This window comes from Periplaneta americana, chromosome 12, assembly GCF_040183065.1.
Source record: "Periplaneta americana isolate PAMFEO1 chromosome 12, P.americana_PAMFEO1_priV1, whole genome shotgun sequence".
Lineage (NCBI taxonomy): Eukaryota > Metazoa > Arthropoda > Insecta > Blattodea > Blattidae > Periplaneta > Periplaneta americana.
Genome location: NC_091128.1, coordinates 99,924,322 through 99,940,056, shown reverse-complemented (window position 1 = coordinate 99,940,056; position 15,735 = coordinate 99,924,322).

Genomic DNA, 15,735 nt, shown 5'->3' with positions numbered 1-15,735 from the left:
GAATTTTAAATTTAAACAGCATTATCGGAAGTGAAGAAGATGACGTTCAGTTGCCTTACCATAGATAGACCTATGCAAGTTTAGGCAGCTGAAAATAATTCATTATAGTGATGATGAATATGATGATGATGATGATGATGATGACGACGACGACGATGACGATAATGAGAAGGAACTTCTTTCTGTTTAACATAAATATGTAGGTTCCGACAATTATTATCATCACTATCATCTCAGTCATTATCGCCTTCATTGTCATCACCGTTACCGTAATCGTCATTAATACAGATTACTGGAAGAAATTTATTACCAACATCCTCATCCCATCTTTGTCGAAGCCATAATTATCATAACTAAATATATACATACGAGTGCGATTTTAGTCTAACGAAAAGGTGACAAGGATTCATAGGATCCGTGTAATTGGGTGAAACGTTCATGCTTTCGGTTGAGTGTTATTGTGATATTTAGATTTTTAAGGAATTGCTTCTTATTTATAAGCATCGTGAATATGATTAAGAGTGAAATAAATTTAACGCAGTTAATGTGTTGTATTATTAATGATACTTTCCTTTATTTTTTTACATAGGCCTATATACGTACTACAAATGAACAAAACTAACTGCCGCTCTCGCTCGCTGTGTTCGTTCATTTGTCTTTCGAGTCTCGTCTCGTCATTCTCGTGCGCTTTGAGTCTCGCTCATCATTCTCGAAATAGCATTTGGTCGGCGTGGAAAGATTTCGTAACTTTGAATAACATACATCATTGAAATAAATAACATTATAAATGTTTAAATGAGACAAAAAGACAAAACAGAATAGTATCTTAGTTATGAAAATGTTCTGGTTCTATTATATGATATTACCTATTGTTATATAAATAGAAAAAAAAACAATTCTCAAATAAATTTGCATTTCTATAAAACATAAAATATAATGTTAATATCTTTTTACTTAAGATTGCACACTTGATCTCAAAAATATGAAAAGAAAATTCTTAGCCTTTTAATAAGGGCCTAGTAATTAAATAAAGACTGGGGAACAGATTATTATACACTGAAAGGTAGAGATGATATTTAAATAGGCTACTTGATTGTTTATACATATGCCTATATAACAGTTGCCAGAGTAGATAAAAGTTCAGTCAGGTATAAACAACTGTGGCGATTCAAGGCTGCTTGACGTTCGGGACTTCGGGAGTGATCAATCTCGACGTCTCGAAACACTCACAAGCAGTCTTTACATCAACGATGCGACGTATACAACATTGTCGTGCGGGTTTTCGGCTTTGCGGGCGCTGTTAGTCTTGTTTTCTCGATCACTGTTCATCTCTAATATATATCATATATCTGTATAAGTATTTACAATAAATTACTGTGTTTCATTTGAATTGGATTGTTGGGCAGCCGTTATCACGGGTCTATGATAAGACAGGTAGGAAATGTAATTGATGCAAGAAAGTAAGCGTATCCGATTAGCTAACACCGTATGAATGCAAGAGTCTGGTCCATTGCCAAGCAAGTGACTTCAGAATATTATGACATAACTCATTGCCGTTGATAGGCAAGTGACGTCAGATACGAAATTTCCGTAACGTTTTATCCATTTGACACTCAGTATAAACATTTCACCTTAGAAGAATATTATAACATGTAATGACACGATAGATTTTTCTTTTACTCATAAATTTACCAGCAACTTTAATTACGGATGAATTTATCTACGGAAATTCAAAACCTATTATTATTATTATTATTATTATTATTATTATTATTATTATTATTAAATAAGATATTTAATTTTCTAACCTAGTATTATTTTTCATTCGCCGATATGACGTTGGCTTCCGGCAAATATTAGAGGTTATAACATTTTCTCTCAACTAGGTATTTTATTTATTGGTATAACAGAAGAAATTTCTTCACTGCTTGATGTTTCTTGAATCTCGTAGTTTCACCTGAACACAGATTTCTGAAAATTGACTGCAAACAATCTCATTTCTTTTTTTCTGTTTGTTAGTGGAATAGCTGCCATAGCCTTCTAAATTGTCTATGCAGGAAGAAAAAATTACCAAAGAGTAGTGATAAAACAAAAGCGATAATTATTTAATATTATAATAATGCAGACATAAATGGCTCTGATTGAATGAAATCCAACGAATTCCTACATTCCATTGGTGAACAAGCGCGTGAGTGAACAAGTCAACAACATTATCATTATTATCTCCTTTTTCTTGTGGATCATTGTCATAAGCATCATAATCATTCATCAGTTATTCCGTTCATCGTGGCAAGGCTTGAAAACGACCTAACCCTTTGTCTTAATTTTCCTGCCTCCTGCTTGCTGTAGCCAAGTAAGAAAGTACGCAACATTGCTACAAAACGGCAATAATTATGTTTAATCGACATGTCTCCATGTTTCAGACTCGAACAATTTGTGTGGTTTAAATAAATACATAAAACAATTTCCTTACTTTATAAAGCCATAGATTTATTAGGCCTATACTTAATAGAAACAAGATTTGTGTTATCCTAGCGGCAACAAATCAAGACTTCACGTCTAACAGTCGGTTGTGTACAACCCTGAAGAGACATGAGGGACACATACACACGCACGTACGCACTCACGCAATGAGAAGACAACTTTCGCTTTTGTGTTAGATGTCCCCATTAAAAATCTGTTAGAGCGTACATGCGTAAACATGGGCGATCCAAGTGTCGAAACAGCAGAACCGAGTTCGACTTCCGATGACAGAGATAATAGTTCCGTTCATTTAGCCCAAAAAGGTCTATTAAAGTGAGAAACAATCAAATACAACGTTAAACTGAAGAACAGATCATCATAGAGACCCGGGAACAACTGTCCCGCGATTCGAAGTAAAATATCTGGTGAAGTTAGATGGTGTTAGAGCAATAGAAACATTTTCCTTGGCAATTTGTTAAATTGTGACATGATTAACATCATTATCAACAACAGCATCAAAGTTCATCTTGGCTTATTCAGGATGTTTCAATTATCTTGACCACCCAAAATAAATTTGTACACAAGCACCAAGTGAAAAATGATTTCATACAAACAATGTGTAAAACTAAAAGGGGGAAATAATACTGATGGGGAGACAACCTTACAGCGTTAGTTATTAATGAGATACGAGCACTAACATTGTCTTTTTAATGCACTATGTATTTATTATTCAAAATTTCAATTAAGCTCGTCAAGGTCTGTTCAAAAATGTATTACAGTGGGTCATTCTGATAAACAGACGTTAATAAACGGAACGTTATTTGATGACTTGACGGCATGGCTCCTATGCATAGTACGTACAGAGGAAGTGACTTCACCAAGTTAATGTAAACAATACGTTCGCGTAACCCATTCTACATAGTTATGGAATAGAATTTACGGAGGGGGCACTAAGGCCCAGCACTGCGACCTGTTAAGGTCTATTGCGCTAACCTTCTAGTGGCGCATTCCCAAACCCACACCGGCTGACTACACTAAGGTTCTCTGTGTACCTAGCCAGGTTTCGAGCAGGTAACTCCACTCGTCCCTAGATCAGCATCCTCCGTGCGTCGCCAACCGGCGATCGGGGAATGCTATGGAATGATAACGAAATGGAGAAATGGTGACGGAATGATGCCAATGCCTAATATGGAGAAAAGCGTGAGAACCACGAGAAAAACCCCAACTGCGACACTTGTCCGCCAGAAGTGTCAGACCTGACCGGGGCTCGAACCCGGGCCACCTGCGTGACAGGGTGAAGGTCTGACCACTCAGCCACCGCAGAGGATACGTAGCTGTAGTTTACAGTAAACAAATGAAACTAAATGTAGCACAGACACTCAATCAGTGTTCAATGGAATAAATGAAACGTGAAAAGGAACTGCATAAACAGTTTATTACAGCCAAAGTTATTGAGAATAAGCCTATTCCACGCAGAGTTGAGGATGTTATTAAAGCAAAAGGGGACCCATCAAATTTAAGAATATCACATATGTGTAAATCAACAATATTATGATATAGGCCTACTGTAATACGAAAATGTAAATATTGTTCAAAATGTGTTCTGAAAATGTAGTGGAGATAATATAGTTGTATTTCCAAATATAAAACTGCAGTAAATGTAGAATTAAAATACAGTATTTGAAATTTGTAGATGATTCTATTAATGTGGCCACATACTATAATTATATTTCAGATGTGCAGAAACATGGAATCTGATTGGTTGAGTTACTGAGCTTCCTGCTAATAGTGGAGTAGTAGCAGTAGTTTAATTAACGATGTTTTCAACTGGAAGGGTTATTAAGGGTCCAAATCCAATGTAAGAAGAAATGATCAACAAATTATGCTAGAAGTCCTTTCAGAGTAGAGTTCTTTGATATAGGGGTAATCCTTGGTAATTTCGTGATATTTTTTCCTGGCTCTTTCGTGAACAAACTAATGATCTTACGAGATTCAAATTTCCGCCAAGAGATTGCATATATTGTCCGGTTTCCAGAAACATACAGCTACACTTTGTGAAACAGCTACAATAGTTCACGAAAGAGCCAGGAAAAAATATCACGAAATAACCACTGCCACGAAATTACCAAGGTTTACCCTACTGTAAATCTAAGACATAGACACACAGAATTTATCCGACGCCAACCACTAAATCACCCAGGATGGCATATTAAATGAAAAGAAAATAGGTTTGAGTTAGTCATTGTAACTCCACTTGTGGTTTACTTCATTTCCCGCATATTTCAATAAACAAGGAAGGCATTTCATAGACTCTCTGTATGGAATGCTTGGGGATATGGAGGTAGAGCTTCATGCTTTCTTGGCCTCGACATTAGAATGAGGCGGTGTGGTCGACACCACGCTCCGACCGCTTTTTTACTTTCCAGGAAAGACTTCAATCAATTTGATAGAAGACTGAGTGAACCTGGGGGCCGTTATGGAGGTTTTGGCAACGAGCAAATCCTGGCATCACCCGAAATTAAAACCAGGACCTTCTAGTCCGTAGCCAGTAGCTCTACTAGGCCTTAAGAAAGAAACAGATCAAATAAAATTTTCGATGTAGGTGCAGCACGACGAGAAAGTCGTGGGTTTGAAATCTATCTGGAGCTTACAGTAGATGTGTATGTTGTATTGTGTTTCAGGTGGATCTCACGAGTCTTTCGTCACGGCAGTCCCTCCAAGTACTCGTATGCACCCAAAGGACTCAACTACAGACTAAGGCCAAGGTCCCATACCAGAACGTAGTAACATACGAGAAGAGATTTGCACGTGCTTAAACCGGTAATGAAAAGCAATTTGCATGTAGATTTTATTACTTTTATTGTCAACATTAGGAGTGAATATTTTATCAGCAGTGGGATACTTATGCAAATGCTCGCTCCTTTGTGTGTGGCTTGCCTCTGTTATCTATGACAACTTTTAAACCTTTTCACAGAATTTAACAAACTCATTAACAAGTTTCGCTGTTTTCTCTTTGTTTTATGACAGCTGTTACAGAGATGTATTAAGGCTGGAGGTTCTACATTTCCTTCTATAGAGCGAACCTCAAAATCCATCCAGATCACATTCTGAGAACAGTCTCATTTATTCAACATCATCCAGATTTCTTAACTTCGAGAGCCTTCAAATTTATATCCGACTTCAGAAATTCGTGTCAATCTGAGGGGAAAACAAAAAGAAGAACACAAGAAAGAAAAGAAAGTGACAAAATTAATAGACGACAGAGGAAGAAGAGAAACAGAAGAAAGAGCAGAAAAGGGAAAATACGAGAAGTAGTCACAGATAAAGAAGAAAACAGAGGAAAATGAGGAACAGCAGAAGTATGAGTAGTAGCAAGACAGGAGAGGAATGTAAAAAAGAGAGAAATAGGGGAATCGGTTGAGAGAAGTTTTATATAATATTCTTAATGAATTTAGTATTCCAAAAAATCTAGTTCGATTAATGAAAATGTATCTCAGGGAAACGAACAGCAGAGTCCGTATTGGCCAGTTTCTGTCGTTTCTGTCGGAAACTTTTCCAATTCACTGCGGGCTAAAGCAAGGAGATGCACTATCACCTTTACTTTTTAACTTTGCTCTAGAATATGCCATTAGGAAACTCCAGGATAACAGACAGAATTTGGAATTGAACGGTTTACGTCAGTTGCTTGTTTATGCGGATGTCGTGAATATGTTAGGAGAAAATCCACAAACGATTAGGGAAAACACGGAAATTTTACTTGAAGCAAGTAAAAAAATAGTTTTGGAAGTAAATCCCGGAGAGACAAAGTATATGATTATGTCTCGTGACCAGAACATTATACGAAATGGAAATATAAAAATCGGAAATTTATCTAACAAATATAAATGACACTCGGGAGGAAATTAAACGCCCAATAAATATGGAAAATGCCTGTTATTATTCGGTTGAGAAGCTTCTGTCATCCAGTCTGCTCTCAAAAAATCTGAAAGTTAGAATTTATAAAACAGTTATAGGTATTACCGGTTGTTCTGTATGGTTGTCAAACTTGGACCCCCATTTTGAGAGAGGAACAGAGGTTAAGGGTGTTTGAGAAGGTTTGTTAAGGTGCTTAGAAAAATATTTGGAGCTAAGAGGGATGAAGTTACAGGAGAGCGGAGAAAGTTACACAACGCAGAACTGCACGCAGTGTATTCTTCACCTGACATAATTACGAACATTAAATCCTGACGTTTGAAATGGGCAGGGCATGTAGTACATATGGGCGAATCGAGAAATGCATATAGATTGTTAGTTGGGAGGCCGGAGGGAAAAAGATCGTTGGGGAGACGTTGATGGGAGGATAATATTAAAATTAATTTGAGGGAGGTAGGATATGATGGTAGAGAATGGATTAATCTTGCTCAGAAAAGGGACCGATGGCAGGCTTATGTGAGGGCTGCATTGAATCTCCGGGTTCATGAAAAACCATAAGTAAGTAGGAAGAACACATACGAAAAGAAGACGAAGATGAAGAAAGGTAAAAGTAAAATAAAATTGGTTTATGTTGGCACAGGATTTTCAGAAATACAAGGAAATATTCATCCCCTAGTTGTCATAACCTCTCGCTAAAAATTTTAGGGAAGGAGGAAACTCCTGATACGTGGCCGCTGGATGAAGTATCCAGTAGTGGATCCACCCCTATTTCTAAGTTTAAAGTTTTGTCTTTTTTTCCAACACCGGTTTCAAAAATCACAAACACAAGTGAAACCATCTATAAATATAAATACATTTCCCGATTCATGATAATTTGAATCTTTATCAAAAGCTAAAATATCTCTTAATGTGAATACCACTATTTATAACCACCAATTGACTGACTGAAGCGGCGTTTCAGCTAGGAAGACGTTTTTCCGAAAAATCCGAAGCCTTGATGAGGATTTTGCATTATGCTTCAATAGGGGTGGAAGCAGGTGGTTGAGTAGACAAACTTCTTCGTCCTAATCATCTTTGCTAATATAAACCAAAAGAAGTAGTAGTAGTATTAGTAGTAGTAGTAGTAGCAGTAGTAGTAGTAGTAGCAGTAGTAGCAGCAGCAGCATAGTGAAGAAGAGAAGATAACTCTTGGCAAAGGCAGACGTACGAGGAAGAATAGTACGAGTTAGATGGCGGAAAAAGTTGAAAACGAAGAAGAGAGAAACTGAATGATGAGGAAAGGGCAAAGAAGAAGAAGCGTAAGAAACGTAGAGCGAACAGAACTAATGTAGACATAATTGGAAATAAAATTAAGAAGATTGAGCAGTTGTATGTTCAATCATGAACGAAAGAGTAGACGAGGAGTATGTGAGAGGAGTACGAGGGAGTATAGAAAAAGATGAAGTAAGTCAAAAAGAGGAGCATGAGGAACAGGAAAACGGGAAGAATAAACAAATGGACGTGTAGTCGGAGAAGAAATGAAGTAGACTGGATTGAAGTAGTATGTTCGTTGCAGAAATGAACGAGAAGACGAGTAATAAAAAGAGAAAGATAATGAGCAAAAGAAAAAGTTGGAAGAGCGAAAAAAGTGGGAAAATAAGAAAAGATGAAAGAGAAAAATCAAGAAGAGAAGTATTAGGGACAGAAAAAAAAGAAAGAAGAAACAGGAAAAAGAAATGGAGGTGTGGTAGGAGAAGTAACGAAGAAGAAAATAAAAGCATAAGACAAATGAGAAGATCAGAAGAAGATGGAGAAGGAAGATAAAAAGAAAGGAACAAAACGAAGAAGAGAAGGAACAGGGGTATCAAATGAAAGGATACGGTAATGGAGAAGAAATTAAGAAGATTCAGCAGAATTGTACTAGTATATTCATTAAAACATCAATACGCACATTCCCATTACGTTGTTGTTATAAGAGGTATAAAGAAATTATTGCGCTTATAAAAAAAAAAAGAAAAGAAAAGGAGGAATATTCTAAATAAGCTCTTGACGAATTCCTTAATTCTAAAAGCTGGTTTATGTCCATTTGTACGATCTCTTCTTACAAACTAATAAGTATTTCAATAAAACTTCCCATATGTAGGCCTATGTGAATCAATTTCTACGGAATGCATAAACAGGAACACTTTTACTCGATAAATAACTGTGTCTATGAGGACAAATTAGTAAAATGGAGACTTTACATAGACGGGACTTCATTTTTTAAGCGTCACAAAATTAATAAAAATGCTCCGTGCGATTAGACGGTAGGTATAGAAGTACGTCTCGAAAGGAAGAAGCTTTAAGGCGTAAAAAGGCAACATATAATAATTAGAGGCAAATTAAAATAGAACCAACAGTTTAATAAATAGAGCAAGAAACGGTATTAGAATAGCAGCAAGTAAATCAAGTTGTCTGATTACATAATCTTTGTTGTGCGGAAGTCGGCGCTTATGTTGATGCCTGAGGCCGTAATTGACTGCTACTAATTAAGTAGTGTAGCCACAAAATGGGTGTCCACTTCTTTGTTATGTAGCAAATCACTTTGACATGTGTGTATGATTGATGAGTTTCCAACGTTCCTCATCTGTTTCAGAAACGACATACGAGTTCCAATCCTTGGCGCAGAAACGAAGTCTCAGAAAAAAATAATAATTAATTACAAGACTGTCCTAAAATGTTTACTTAAAACAGCCCAATTACTCCGTAATTATAATTTTACATACATACATACATACATACATACATACATACATACATACATACATACATACATACATATTTTACCCATACGAATCCAGTTTTTAACCTACATTTCCATAGGCCTAGATAAAGTACTGATTTTTTTTAGCTCACTCGAGTGTCAGCCTCTCTTCACTCGTTGCCCAGGCTTTTAACATCTTCGATGATACTGCCCTGTTGTTCTGTCGTGTTTCGTTTTCCCCTAATGTGATAGCTATTAGGTAGCGTCCATTTTCTTCCTTCCCCTTCAACATCCTCTAATATTTCTTAATATGGATGAATCAAGTGGCGAGACAAGTGGTCAACAGGCTTAGAGCCCACATAGACACCTTTTTTCGCCCCATTTTCCGTTGCAAGGACGCGTTTTCGCGTACTTTTAAAATATGCTTCCTCCCTTTTCCGCCATTCAGTCATTAATGTTGCAGGATATCGTGTAAACTCCTATTAAGCAAGGCAACTGACATTCTTGCAGTGCGTGCACATTGTATGGGTTTGCAATGCGTCCTGTTCCAGGACAAAATTTATTTATTTTTAACTCAACTGTATTTGTGTTTAATTGTTTTTAATTTGTCGTGAATACATTTGCCGAAAGTTTATTTTTTGTAATTTGTGTTTGTTTTAATGTTTTTCCCCCTTTTTCAAAAGTGAGGTGCGTGGTTCATTCGAGGGCGCGGGTTATTCGAGAAAATACGGTAAATTATACCACAATAAAGTCTTAAAGAAAGTATACATATTGCATATTATTGCTTCAATTCGAGTATAGACGTTTTACGGAATATTTGAGATTTCTTTAAATCCCCTGTCACTTTTTAATACGGTGGCTGCTCCCATGCTGACATATCGAAGTGAAGCCAGAGTAATGGCAGAAAAAGAGAAATCAAAGTCCATGCAGCAGAAATGAAATTTATGAAAAGTAAGTTAGGGTATACAATACAAAACAAAAAGCGGAACATAGATATTCGAAAGAAAAGAGAGATGGAACCATTGCTGAAGAGGCTGAAGAGAAGCAACAGAAGATGGTGTGAACATCTACGAGGAATGTCGAACTACAGGCTACAAACTTTAGCAATGGAATATAGTAGATCAAAGGGAAACGTGATATACTCGTAGGAAGTGTGAAATCGGATTGTGAACAGGTTCAACATGAAATGAATCCTTAAAGTGAAGAAGAAGATTATTAATAGTTCGACACTTTTTCTTTCCCCTTAGCGCTGATTCCACTCGTTTCTGACATACTTGAGGAGAAATGCTGCGTTAGTCTCTCGGTTCAAAGTTGAATAAGTACAGACCAGAAACCTGTTCGAGGATCATTTGCAATGATCGGTCGCTCATTTTGTGTCACTCCGTACTTTCTCCAGGTGACAGATTGTGCAACAATTTATATTCGTTTGACGTGGTTATACAACGCTTCATGTAAATATGAAAGTGTCTGCATAACGCGGCGGACGTTGTAAGTGTCGTCACGGCTACCAAAATGAAACGGGCGAATTCAGAGTTGTTACCGTTCAATTGCCCAACACACACGACTTCTTTTGTACTTCCCATTGCACTAAATATAAACAGACCTCGAAAAGTTCACGGAAGTAAGGTACAGTACTAGTTGTCAGCACCTCTTATGCTGATAATGTGGTCTGGGTAGTCCGTACGACTGAAAATATTTTGTTCTATTCAGTTAGAAAGAGTTAATTTGTGCGTGAATTATACACGAAGTATAATCATTTTGGTAAAACGTTTCAATTTAAAACGACACAACGACGATTTTCTTCTCAATTCCCGTCATTACATAAAACAAAATTAAAAATAAAACGATATAGTTCATATTATGTAAAGGAAGATACATTTTCTAAAGCCCCTTGTATACGATCAAATGTTCCTTCCAATTCAATACTTAACAAGAAAATTTGTCAAAGATTGACCGATATTGAAAAAAAAATTGTCGAAGATTGTTTCATTCATTCACTCAAGAGTAAATCTTTCAATCCAAACCCAGCATTCTCCAATCCCCCACTTTTCATCTTTCCTCTTAGTCTCTACGTACTGTACGATCATTATTATTATTATTATTATTATTATTATTATTATTATTATTATTATTATTATTTTCTTTCCCCTTAGCGCTGATTCCACTCGTTTCTGACATACTTGAGGAGAAATGCTGCGTTAGTCTCTCGGTTCAAAGTTGAATAAGTACAGACCAGAAACCTGTTCGAGGATCATTTGCACAACGCTGTAATTCTGACCATTATTTGGTGATTGGAGAATTAAAAGAAAGATTATCAGTAGCCAAGCGAATAGAGCAACAAGTTAATATTACTAAATTCAATATTTTGAAATTAAAGGACGAGGAAGCTAAGCAAAATTATCAGGTCGAAATTTCGAATAGGTTTGCCACTTTAGAAAGTTCCGACGAAGTTGAGAAAGAATTAGATGTTAATAGCGTGTGGGAAAATATCAGAGATAGTATCAAAATTGCAGCTGAGCAGAGCATAGGTTATTATGAAACTAAGAAAAAGAAACCGTGGTTTGATGAAGATTGTTGCATGGTAGTAGAAAGAAGGAAACAGGCAAAATTGAAATTCTTACAGGATCCAGTTGAGGAGAAGAGAGATAATTATTTCAATGAAAGACGGGAAGCAAGTCGTACACTTAGGAATAAAAAGAGAGGTTACTTGAAGGAAAAGCTGAATGAGGTAGAAACAAATAGTAAGAATAAAAACATTCCAGATTTATATAAGGGTATAAAGGAATTTAAGAACGGATATCAGCCAAGGGTAAACGTGATCAAGGATGAGAATGGTGACTTGCTTGCAGACTCTCCATCAATCCTAAACAGATGGAAAAACTATTTTGCGCAACTACTAAATGTACATAGGCCAAATAGAAATGATCGGGACGAAATTGAAATACAAACTGCTGAGCCATTTATACCCGAACCCACGCTTTCAGAAGTCGAAATTGCGATAGAAAATCTGAAAAAGTACAAGTCTCCAGGTATCGATCAAATTCCAGCAGAATTAATACAAGAGGGTGGGAGTGCATTATATAGCGAAATTTATAAACTTGTACTTGCTATTTGGGAAAAGGAAATTGTACCAGAACAATGGAAGGAGTCCATAATTGTACCTATTTTTAAAAAGGGGGACAAAACCAACTGTGGTAAATTTCGAGGAATATCACTTTTGTTGACGTCGTACAAAATTTTGTCCAATATTCTTTTGAGAAGATTAACTCCGTATGTAGATGAAATTATTGGAGATCATCAGTGCGGTTTTCGGCGTAACAGATCGACTATTGATCAGATTTTTTGTATTCGACAGATAATGGAGAAAAAATGGGAGTATAAGGGTACAGTACATCAGTTATTCATAGACTTCGAAAAGGCATATGACTCGGTTAAGAGGGAAGTATTATATGATATTCTTATTGAATTTGGTATTCCCAAGAAACTAGTTCGATTAATTAAAATGTGTCTCAGTGAAACATACAGCAGAGTCCGTATAGGTCAGTTTCTATCTGATGCTTTTCCAATTCACTGCGGGCTAAAGCAGGGAGATGCACTATCACCTTTACCTTTTAACTTCGCTCTAGAATATCCCATTAGGAAAGTTCAGGATAACAGGCAGGGTTTGGAATTGAACGGGTTACATCAGCTTCTTGTCTATGCGGATGACGTGAATATGTTAGGAGAAAATACACAAACGATTAGGGAAAACACGGAAATTTTACTTGAAGCAAGTAGAGCGATCGGTTTGGAAGTAAATCTCGGAAAGACAAAGTATATGATTATGTCTCGTGACCAGAATATTGTACGAAATGGAAATATAAAAATTGGAGATTTATCCTTCGAAGAGGTGGAAAAATTCAAATATCTTGGAGCAACAGTAACAAATATAAATGACACTCGGGAGGAAATTAAACGCAGAATACATATGGGAAATGCGTGTTATTATTCGGTTGAGAAGCTCTTATCATCCAGTCTGCTGTCCAAAAATCTGAAAGTTAGAATTTATAAAACAGTTATATTACCGGTTCTTCTGTATGGTTGTGAAACTTGGACTCTCACTCTGAGAGAGGAACATAGGTTCAGGGTTTTTGAGAATAAGGTGCTAAGGAAAATATTTGGGGCTAAGCGGGATGAAGTTACAGGAGAATGGAGAAAGTTACACAACACAGAACTGCACGCATTGTATTCTTCACCTGACATAATTAGGAACATTAAATCCAGACGTTTGAGATGGGCAGGGCATGTAGCACGTATGGGCGAATCCAGAAATGCATATAGAGTGTTAGTTGGGAGACCGGAGGGGAAAAAGACCTTTAGGGAGGCCGAGACGTAGATGGGAGGATAATATTAAAATGGATTTGAGGGAGGTGGGGTATTATGATAGAGACTGGATTAATCTTGCACAGGATAGGGACCGCTGGCGGGCTTATGTAAGGGCGGCAATGAACCTTCGGGTTCCTTAAAAGCCATTTGTAAGTAAGTAAGTATTATTATTAATTGTCTTATTTTTTTATACTTTGTAGGTCTCATGTATTTTTTACCTGCTGTTCACATTTTATTATGCTTTCTCCTTTTTCTGTATGTTATATATTATGTCTGATTTCTACTTACTTGTTGTTTACATTTTATTATTATTATTTTATTCAGTTTTGTGTGTAAAATTGTAGTGTCCTTTGTAAATTTGTAGTGTTTCTGTAACGCAGTTTTACTCCTGGTTGAGTGTTAGAGGAGACCGTGTGGCCTTAACTCTACCAGGATAAATAAATCATTATTATTATTATTATTATTATTATTATTATTATTATTATTATTATTATCAATATCTTGAAGCTGTCTATCATTTTATATCTTCTTAAATCCTTTAGAGCAGTGATATTCAATATATATATATATATATATATATATATATATATATATATATATATACTTACTTACTGGCTTTTAATGAACCCGGAGGTTCATTGCCGCCCTCACATAAGCCCGCCATTGGTCCCTATCCTGAGCAAAATTAATCCATCTTCTATCATCATATCCCACCTCCCTCAAATCCATTTTAATATTATCTTCCCATCTACGTCTCGGCCTCCCTAAAGGTCTTTTTCCCTCCGGCTTCACAACTAACACTCTATATGCATTTCTGGATTCGCCCATACGTGCTACATGCCCTGCCCATCTCAAACGTCTGGATTTAATGTTCCTAATTATGTCAGGTGAAGAATACAATGCGTGCAGTTCTGTGATGTGTAACTTTCTCCATTCTCCTGTAACTTCATCCCTCTTAGCCCCAAATATTTTCCTAAGAATCTTATTCCCAAACACCCTTAACCTATGTTCCTCTCTCAAAGTGAGAGTCCAAGTTTCACAACCATACAGAACAACCGGTAATATTACTGTTTTATAAATTCTAACTTTCACATTTTTCGACAGCAGACTGGATGATAAAAGTTTCTCAACCGAATAATAACAGGTATATATATATATATATATATATATATATATATATATATATATATATATATATATATATATAAGAAATAACAAAAGACTATGATTGATGTATGCAAAATAAACTGTTATTATACATATTTAATATATTATATTAGTTACTGATGTAATAATAATAATAATAATAATAATAATAATAATAATAATAATAATAATAATAATAATAATAATGAATTACTGAATTATGTAAAAGGCAAGAAAAAACAAGAGTTGATGTAAAAGAAAATCTTAACTGCAATAATAACCATCAACAAGTATAACAAAATGAATGTCAACATTTTTGCATACGTAGTCAGTGGGATGCGTACCCTTTGAGGCAACTTCGCGTACCCTGCGGGGATGCGTACCATATATTGAATAGCACTGCTTTGGAGAAAAACTTACCAGGCTACACAAAATAAAGTCCACCGCTGTGAAGTAATGGTTAGCATGCCTGACCGTGACACGAGCGTGCCCAGCTTCAAATCCTGGTTGGGACAAGTTACCTGGTTGAGGTTTTTCTGGGGTTTTCCCTCAACCTACTAAGAGCATATTTATACTGGCTGGGTAACTTTTGGCGCTGGAGCCTGGACTCATTTCGCATCATTATCACCATCTCAGTCAGACGATAGATAATCATAGCAGTTAATAAAGTGTCGTAAAATAACCAAATGAAAAATAGATATTTTTATTACTTAACTATACTGTACCTTATATCTCTGATTGAGGTTCTTGGCGCCATAATATTTTATAATCTCATTGGTCAATTTCTTCAAAGAATTGTCAAGTCTTCGATCAATTAAAACATGTTCTTATTTACTGCCAGGACAATCGGCGACTTTTAAAATATCGTAAGTGATTTGGCAGTAAACGTTGTAAAGCATTGCCAAGTCTTGAAAAGTCTTGTACAGCGTTTAAACTGACGAAAATTTTAACGTGGACAGGCAGCTTAAGAGCATATTGTATGTATTTAAAGCCTGTATCTGTTAGAGGGCGGCAAGAAAACTTTGTTTGTTGTCTCTTAAATCAATTTCGACGAAGGTAACTTCTGCGTCGTTAACTAAACTTAATACTGGGTATTAGGATCCTGCAGCAAGCATAGAAATGTCTGT